General features: G+C 35.8%; 1 long non-coding RNA gene across 1 annotated transcript; it reads right to left on the reverse strand.

Moving 5' to 3' along the window:
* Positions 1–5,459: 5,459 nt before the first annotated feature.
* Positions 5,460–9,146, reverse strand: LOC144230205 (uncharacterized). The gene is made up of 4 exons (XR_013334725.1): positions 9,080–9,146; positions 8,309–8,422; positions 6,067–6,172; positions 5,460–5,556 (listed from the first exon to the last, which is right to left on the reverse strand). It is a non-coding gene; the product is annotated as an uncharacterized LOC144230205 (long non-coding RNA).
* Between the last annotated feature and the right edge of the window lie 20 nt (positions 9,147–9,166).

Raw genomic sequence — 9,166 nt, forward strand, 5'->3', positions numbered from 1 at the left:
AACAATAGACAGTGAACGGAGCTGCGTGGTGAGCACAATCTGTAACCTCAAGAACGTGTAAAATGAGTTGGAGAAAACGATGATGAAAAGCCTCTGGGAAGCCACAGATTTTCAGGCTATTGTGGAGAGGTTCAGAGGATGTAGGGAAAGAATGAAAGGGGGAAAAAAGAATGAATGAATGAAAGGAGAACTGGAGACCAGTGCATCATGGAATCCAAGCGAAATGAGTGTTTTATGAAGGAAGAAGTGTCAGTGGCGTCAAGCGTAGGTCACAGCTTGACCTACGTAAGTAAGCACTCAATACATACTGGCTGATGAAACTTCTAGATGAAATAAGAGTTAAGAATATCTAGTGGTGACATTTCCAGAATATATTCTGTGGAGTGTATGGGCAGAAGCCATAGTGCTATGACATTTAAGAGTGATGAGAGAGTTGGAATTGGAGGCACTGATTATAGACCAGTCTTCAAGTAAACATAATTAATAAAGGGAGAGTACAAGAAGACTGCACTAGAAATATCATTAGGATCAGAGGAGGTGTGTTTCTTTAGTAGATGCGTTTAATATACTTTTCTGATTTTAACATTAATACTTGTTTTTAGTAGCACATAGGAAAATATGGCAGGATACAATGAATAAAGTTAAAAGCATTCATAATATACTAATATATTTTGTTGTATACATATTTTGTGCATATAGTACATTTTTAAACAAGGTTGTAATGATAGCATATACAGTTTTCCATCTCCTTTTTCTTTTACCATTTATACTTTATTTGATTGTTCTTCCTCACATTTTCCTCAAAGTCTCCTCAATTTTTAAAAATATTCTCCAAAATGTGATATTTAATAGTAAAGAATATTCAAGAACACAATGGCAGTGTCATTGAGCAAAGCCAAGAAGTGAGTTCTGATGAACAGAAGACTCACAACATGAAGGGCATTTAGAAGGGCCACCTTTCATGGGCCAGGCTAGCTGGTCAGTGAGAATGCCATCAGGTGAGAGAGTTTTCTGTACTTTTTTTTGGGTGGGGATGAACTTACTATGGCCAATCTCTACATCAGGATGTTATCAGAACAGAATACTGCCTTGGTAGAATGTGCATATTCAACCAGCCCAAAACAGGAACATGGAGAGGTGAACAGAAATATCATCAGCAAATGGTCAAGACCAAATATAGATAATAATGTAGGACACACAAAGCCAGTCATCCCATTCTTAATTTAAATGATTGCACAGTGACATTGGACCTATTGGTGAATCCAGCCCTAAACCTTTTCTTTCAAATTTCAGCAATCCAGACCAGTTACCTACTACAGCTAGCATAGAGCTGTTTTTTCTAGAACGTCCATTTGTTATCCTTTGAATTCTTGATGTCTTTGTTCTGTGTTGGATTTTTGGCTTCTTGGAACCCATTTCTTCATTTTCTAGATTTTTTTTCTCTCTTATTTTTGTAGAATGTATTCTCCAGGAGCTAAATCAGCAAGGGACCATGAGAAGTAAAATTCTTATTTACTTTACATATCTGAAAATATCTTGATTGCATCCTCAGTTGATTGTTTAATTAGCTGGGGATAGAAACCTAACAGGAAATTGTTTTCCTTCGGAAGTTTGAAGGCATTGTTCCATTGTCTTCTAGTTTCCAATGTTGCAGTTAAGAAGTCAAAGATGATTATGCCTTTGTATTTGAACTATTTTTGTCTCTCTGAAAACTTTTTAAAAATGTGGCGTATCCACAAGGTTTGAAGTTTCACAATGATGTGAGCTACTGAGGGTCTATATTCATCAAGTGGACTGAGGACTAATGGGCTCTGGACATTTTATTAAATCATTTTATTAATGATTGTTGAAAGTTCTCCATGATTTCTCAGAGTTTGGACCTTTACAGTGTGAGCATTCGAAGCAAGGGACATTTTTGATTAATAAGCAGTTTTAGAAACTAGAGATAGTGTATTACCTAGAAAGATTTAGATGTATGCTTCCCCAGAGATGTTCTAGAGTATTGACGATTAAAGCCTTCTGCTTTTCCCTGAAAGTGTTTGCTTAAATTCCAGGATAGTGCATAATCTCTTTCTTTCTGGGAGGAGAAGGACAAGATATGTCAGCAGCCTCTAAAAGTTCTGTTTTGTAAAATTTGGGGAGCCTCCTCAATGCTGCACCTCATGGTTGGTTCACACAAGTAAAGTCCAGCCCTCATTAGATTGTACGGTAGGGATTGGGACATAGGGAACCAGCCCCAAATGCTATTCCCGGTGCTGTTTTTGCTTTGAGCAAAAAGTAATTTATATTTCTGATGGAGGGGTATTGTGTCTTCTCGCCACAGACGTTTATAAATTTGAGGCAGACTAACTTGTTAACATTCAAGCAGAGTAAAATCTTGACCTCTTCACTACTTCTGACTTAATAATGGTTACTTCTTACCATTATTTTATATTTGTTTTCTTTTTAAGAATTATACTTCCTGGACTGGTTCTCTTAATATTTTATGGCCAGTTTCCATCTTAGGTCAGCTCAACTTTGTTCTCCAATGTTTTGTCAAATTTTTCATTTCTTATGCCATGTTTTTAGTTTCCAATATGTTGTTGTTTTCTAAATGTATTTTATTTATAATAACATCCTGTTTTGTTTCACTGACACAGTAATTTTTCTTATCTCTTTGAGGAAATCTATGTATTTCAAAGCTTTCTTCTTTCTGCATAGTGACTATTTGATCCTTTTGTTATGGTTTGGTTTTGTTTTGATCTACATCTTCTAAATTAAAAGCTTCTTTAGATTTCTGGCCACCTTTGGTTTGTTGTTCATATTCAAAAGTTGGGGACTAAATATTAAATTACGATTCTCCTAATGTAGGTAGCATGTGTTGACATTGAACATGACATCAGGGAGATGTCGCTGCTTTTTATTGCTACGTGGAGTCGGGGTTTTTTGCTATTTCTTCTTGAGCCAGTCAGAATCCCCAGAAAATCCTCTATTAGTGTTGTGTCTTGAGGCTAAAGTCCAGATTGCCAGTTTTCAGGGAATAGAGGAAGGGATGGAAGGGGAGAGAGAGCCTCGACATTCAGTAAATACACATTTTTTAAAAAATTCTCATTTGGCGAATAGTAACTCCATCAACTGTGTCACTGTCCTCCAGTCTAGAAATCCTGTGTTTCATTCTCAAGAGGGTGAGTCTCTCCAGGCTCAGGTGCTCACACAGAGTCCAGGACAAAATCAAACCGCTTTACAGCTTTCCCAGCTGTCAGCTTAGTTCTAGCATCTGTAATCCACTAAATGCATTACCACCCCTCCTTTGCTTTTTAGACTTTAAAGTACTGTTGCTATTCTCTTCTTTCTCACCCATCCTGTTCTTGTGGGTTTATGAGTAAAATTTTTTTCACTGATGTTTTAGGGGATCTTAGGAAGGAAAAGTATTAAACAGATGCATATAAATTGTCATATTTTTCTGAAACCACATATATTTCTTTATTTGGATTTTTTTTACATTTACCTTTTGAATGCATTTAAAATTACACTGGGGTTCCTGGATTGCTCAGTCAGTTAAGCATCCAACTCTTGACTTTGCCTCAGGTCATGATCTCATGGTTTGTGAGATCAAGCCCAAGTCTGGTTCTGTGCTGAGTGTGGAGCCTGCTTCATATTCTCTCTCTCTCTCTCTCTCTCTTTCTGCCTCTGTCTCTGTCTCTGTCTGTCTCTCTCTTGCTCCCCAGCTCATACACTCTCTCTTTCTCTCTCAAAATAAATAAATTAAAAAAAATTAAATTACAAAATAAAGATCCAACATTAGTTTGTGTGTTTTTTCTTTCAAATGTAGCCAGATTTTCAAAACCATTTGAAATGATCATTTTTTATCTGGCTGGTGATGGCTTGTAATTATTAAAAGCTAAGATCTGGGGACCCTGAGTGACTCAGTCAGCTTAGCATCCAATTTAAGCTCAGGTTATGACTTCACAGTTGACAAGTTCAAGCCCTACATCGGTCTCTCTGCTGTCACTGCAGAGCCCGCTTTGGATCCTCTTTCCCTCTCTCTCTGCCCCTTCTCTACTTGCACTTGCACAACAATTAAAATAAAATAAAATAAAATAAAATAAAATAAAATAAAATGTAAGATCTAATTCAAGACTACCTATTGTGTTTCATTCATCATTTCACTCAATTCTGATATCAGTACCATAGAATTTTAATGATAAGGCTAGACCATAGATCTAGTAAAAAGCCTAATATCTTGAATGCCACATCTCTAGTGAAGGGCACCATTGTTCTTATTTGCCTTTCAAACATATATAGATACTTAACAGTGTTTAAACACCAACAGGAAAGGATCAAGAAAGAAAGAAATGATAATAGAGAATGAGAGCTTACAATTTTAGAAATCTATTGATTCATTCAAACATAAAATTATTTATACAAATTATATAGTATAGAAAAATAAATGTTTTACAAAATTACCAAATTTTATGAAAAATTACATAATACAATTATTTGAATAATAAGAAATACATCATTTTTAACCATACACTCTATGCTAAATAAGGTTTCTGGGAAGGTGAAGTGAGTAGAATAACATCAGTTTTCTTTCTCACATCAGTTTTCTTTCTTTCCTGTACACAAGTATCACAGGACTTTATGTACACTGAATGTCTTCTGTTTTAGGTCCTATAATGAGTATTTTACATGCAGTTTTATAATCTACTTTTTATATTAATACTGTGTGTAGGCATTTCTCATCCCACTCTTTAAATACATAGAAACTGCAGCTCAGAGAGGTTCAATAACTTACAGAAATTCACACAGCCATGAAATATTAGTACTGGATTTCAAATTTATGGTTTTTTAGTTTCCCAAGTATAGGAAAATTTTTTTAGAATAAATATTTGATGATTTTGAGATGTAATTAATAGTATCTAATCTACATAATCTATTTAAGAGCATGGTTTTCTTTAGCCTCAGTGAAAGGTAGCATTTAGAATATTAGAGAGAGAAAATATGTACCATATTTTATTACTGAAGTCATATTTCACATTAGATTATATTCAAGGAAGAGCATTTGAGAATTGAGTACATAAAATCTATAAGAGCATTACTAAGCCTATTTGAGATATTTTCTTTCCAGATCCCAGACTTCTAAGTAATAGGGACAAGTCAAAAATGTTGTCTGCGTTTTCAGGCTCTAATTACACTGGGAGTCAGCTAATAAGAACCAACTGAAAACTCACAGTTTTGAGGGATAGCCCTAATGTTAACTTCAGAATCAATCAAAAATCTACTGTGCCTTAATTTGGTAGGTGACTCATGATTTGATCTTATAAAGCCTAGTAAATAAGATAGCCAGTGAGTAAATACCAGGCATGATTTGTAAAATGGCTTATAGATTTTCCCGCCACAATCAGACCAGCCTGGTCTCTGTGGGATTAACTATATAATGTAGCAAGAGGTTGTAGTGGAGTCATGTTCTTGCCTTTTAAAGATTTTATTGTGGTGCAGTTGAAAAGAAATGATGGTGTTCAGTTTAAAAGAAAATCACAGTTCTCATATGATAGTCACGTCATCTCATTGTGTCTAAGTGGAATGGGAAAAAACAGAACGTTATTATTAGTAGTAGTATCATCATCATCATCATCATCATCATCATCAGTCAGTTTATATGGCTTCTGGGTTACAGTAGAATGTCATTTTACATCCAAGATATATTATTATACTATATCCTTAAGCTTAATAAGGGATGTTTTATAATTTAATACATGAGAATTTTTTAGTCACTGTTAAATTCAACATATACTTATGTTGCTGTAAGTGCATGTGAAACACTGAATTCTACAGTGATACGGACTGGATATAAATTCTTCATTGAGGAACCTCACCTTTTCATAGAAAACAAACTATACATGTAATTGCAATAAAGGTTGGAAGCCCCTGAGTACAGATACAGTTGTGTGGGCATTCAGAAAAAGGAAAACTTATTAAACTAGTTGGAAAAATAAAAATATTACCTCTGGAGGAGGTGGCCTCAAAAGGTAGGCAGGAGCCATCAACATGACTGAACAGTGAATGGAGAGTGACATGATTTACCTGTGCTTCCACAGTGAGTCTCAAATTTCAGCCCTCCTCTCCTTGTTGTGAAGAACAGACACAAGAATATAGCAGAAGACCAAGCTCCTGTTAGCATAGAGGCACTCTAAAAAATGAAAGTTCATAATGCATTCTTCAGAGGACTGTGAAAATGCCATCGTGTTGTTTTTACTTGCTTTATATTATAAAAGAAATCTTGTGACCATATCATTAACAGATATAGTAAGGTGAAGGTTAAGTTAAAGTAGAAAGGAACCTCCTAGACACCACATATGAAGTAACATGGGCTATATTCTTTCCCGTGATGGTCAGCTGGTCTAGGCTGGCAGGATTCTTCTTCTCAACTGGGTCATTCAGGGAACCGTAAGCCTCCATCTTGTAGATCTGCAAGCCCACAAGGGTGTTATTTTCATTCCTGTAGCAAGAGAAGGGTCATTGCTACCTTCATCTTCCAGCCAGTGATAGGAGTGGAAAAGCCAATGTCCAGAGAAAGGTAACTGCTCACATGCTTTAACCTGAATGTAAATACATGGCCACACTACCTTCAAGGGACTGGAACACTCTTATTTGGACAGACAGTCCTGTCCCCAGGAAGAAGAGGGAAATAAATTTGGAAGTAGTAGGAAAACAAGCATTCTGTCACAGATGTTTATTGCTTTGTTTTGCTTTTATAATTTCTCAGGATTTGTAGAAAATTGACTTTTTACAATGTTTTTATGCCTTTATAATTTAATGTAATCTAAATCTTATAAACAATACAACAGGCCACATTCTATAATTACATGGTTAATTATTAACAGGCTTCTAGTGTGACTTGTCCATGTGGCTAATGCAACTCCTAAAATTAAGCTGGGAGATCGAAGCTATTCAGACAGTGAAGTAAAAATGTGACTCATGCTCTGTTTTATATGTTTAAAAAGATAAGATCTCTAATACGCGGTTTTAAAAAAATTTTATTTAAATACAAGCTAGTTAACATATATGTAATGATGGTTTCAGGAGTAGAATTTAGTGATTCATCATTTATATAAAACACCCAGTGCTCATCCCAACACCTGCCCTCCTTAATGCCCCTCACCCATTCAGCCCACCCCCCCACCTCCCCTCCAGCAACCCCCAGTTTGTTCTCTGTATTTAAGTTTGCTCTCAGAGAAGGTTTGTCTCCTTCTTTGTTGTTTTCTTATTTTTCTATCCCTTTCTGTCTGTTCATCTATTTTGTTTCTTAAATTCCACATATGATTGAAATTACTTGATATTTATCTTTATCTGATTTATTTCGCTTAGCCTAATACACTCTGGTTCCATCCACATTGTTGCACATCAAGATTTTATTCTTTTTGATCACTGAATAATATTCTGTTGTGTATATATACCACATTTTCTTTATCCATTTGTCAGTAGATGGACATTTGGGCTCTTTCTATACTTTGGCTATTGTTGATAGCACTGCTATAAACATTGGAGTGCAAGTGCCCCTTCAAAGCAGCATTTTGTATCCTTTGGATAAAGACCTAGTTGTGCACGATCTGTGATACTTGTATTGATTTTACTGTTCCTTAACAACATTCTTCATTGTGCAAGATGGGCATTTCTGATGATGGCATAAAGATTATGAAAAATCTGTTCTAGATTATCAGCTGTAGACCACCCAGATAAAAGCATAAGTTGCATACATATGGTGATTATTTAAATCACTTTTGTTCAAATGATCTATGACAGAATTACAACTTAAAGTCCATTGAGTCTTTAACTCAGGTTGTATCCATTTTGTGACAGGGGCAAAAAACCATATCAGACATGTTCAAAAAACCAGGACTGATAAATACTTTTAAAGTTCTTGTGTGCCTGGTGGTTCAGTAGGTTAATTGTCCTTCTTTGGCTCAGGTCATGATCTCACGGTTCTTGAGTTCAAGCCTTGTATCGGACTCTGTGCTGACAGCTCAGAGCCTAGAGCCAGCTTCCGATTCTGTGCCTCCCTCTTTCTCTGCTCCACTCTCACTTACTCCCTCTCTCAAAAATAAAGAAACATTAAAAAATTTTTAAAAATACATTTCTATATTAGTTCATGAAATAGACAAATATTCTATCTGAAGGAATCTCTGCTAAATTTTAATATTAATGAAGATTCATTTTAGTTAGTAAAGCTTTGAGTGATTATTAAAAATATTATTTAAATATTATTTGATAAGGGTATGTTTTGTACAGTTCAGTTCAATGTAACAAGTATTTATTGAATACCTACCCTGTGCCAGATAGTCTGTGGTTTTAACATGTTGGATCAGGATGACGTTTGTCACATGGGCTTGATTTTTCCAAGGGTGGTCGATTAAAAGAACCGAATGCCCAGGTCTCTTTACTGGGCAGACATATATAAAATAAAGTAAAATTATTATAGTCCACTGTACTATATATCAACAAAGTAGTTAAGAGACAAATGAACATTATTATAAATAAACTTTGCACTGGACATGATTGTTCTGGGCATCTAACCTCCCTGGGAACTAGAGTCCGTTCTATAACTTAAGGGAGTATATAAGATGAATGGGACATGGCCAGACTGTATTTTATTTATATATCAATCTCTAACTTACATAAAAACCTCAAAGGCAGAAGGAATCTAAAATTAAATGGGAAAGGAAAAAGAACATGAGTCCAAGGAAAAAAAGAAAAACTCTCCGCATATATTTTACTTATCGGACACAAAATTAGCTGTCAGATTTCTCCTACTTCCTCTTCCAATCTGCTTTAATTACAGCCTGAAGCAGGAAACCTAACAGCAGCGGCGATGGGCTGAGAATTGATTGAATGGGTGGGTGGTGGGAGAAGGGGCTAGAAGACTAGATGAGATATATGGAGGGAAAGAAGCAGACCCAGCGGCCTTGGCAAGAAATGACGCTGAGCTTAGAAATTACCCGCGCTGGAGGAAGAGCACACCAGATTGTGATTTTGAAGCCACATAGTGAAAGGAAAGTTTCACCCGGTTCAGTACATCTGGAGCCATCCCTCTACTCACTTAATTCTGGTTATTTTGGTTTTGTTTCCTAGGACAGTTTCTTAAGTGCAGGACTGGGTGGAGCCTTCATTTCTTTCCAAGATTCTA

The sequence above is a fragment of the Crocuta crocuta genome, unplaced genomic scaffold (genome assembly GCF_008692635.1).
Source record: "Crocuta crocuta isolate KB4526 unplaced genomic scaffold, BGI_CrCroc_1.0 scaffold90, whole genome shotgun sequence".
Lineage (NCBI taxonomy): Eukaryota > Metazoa > Chordata > Mammalia > Carnivora > Hyaenidae > Crocuta > Crocuta crocuta.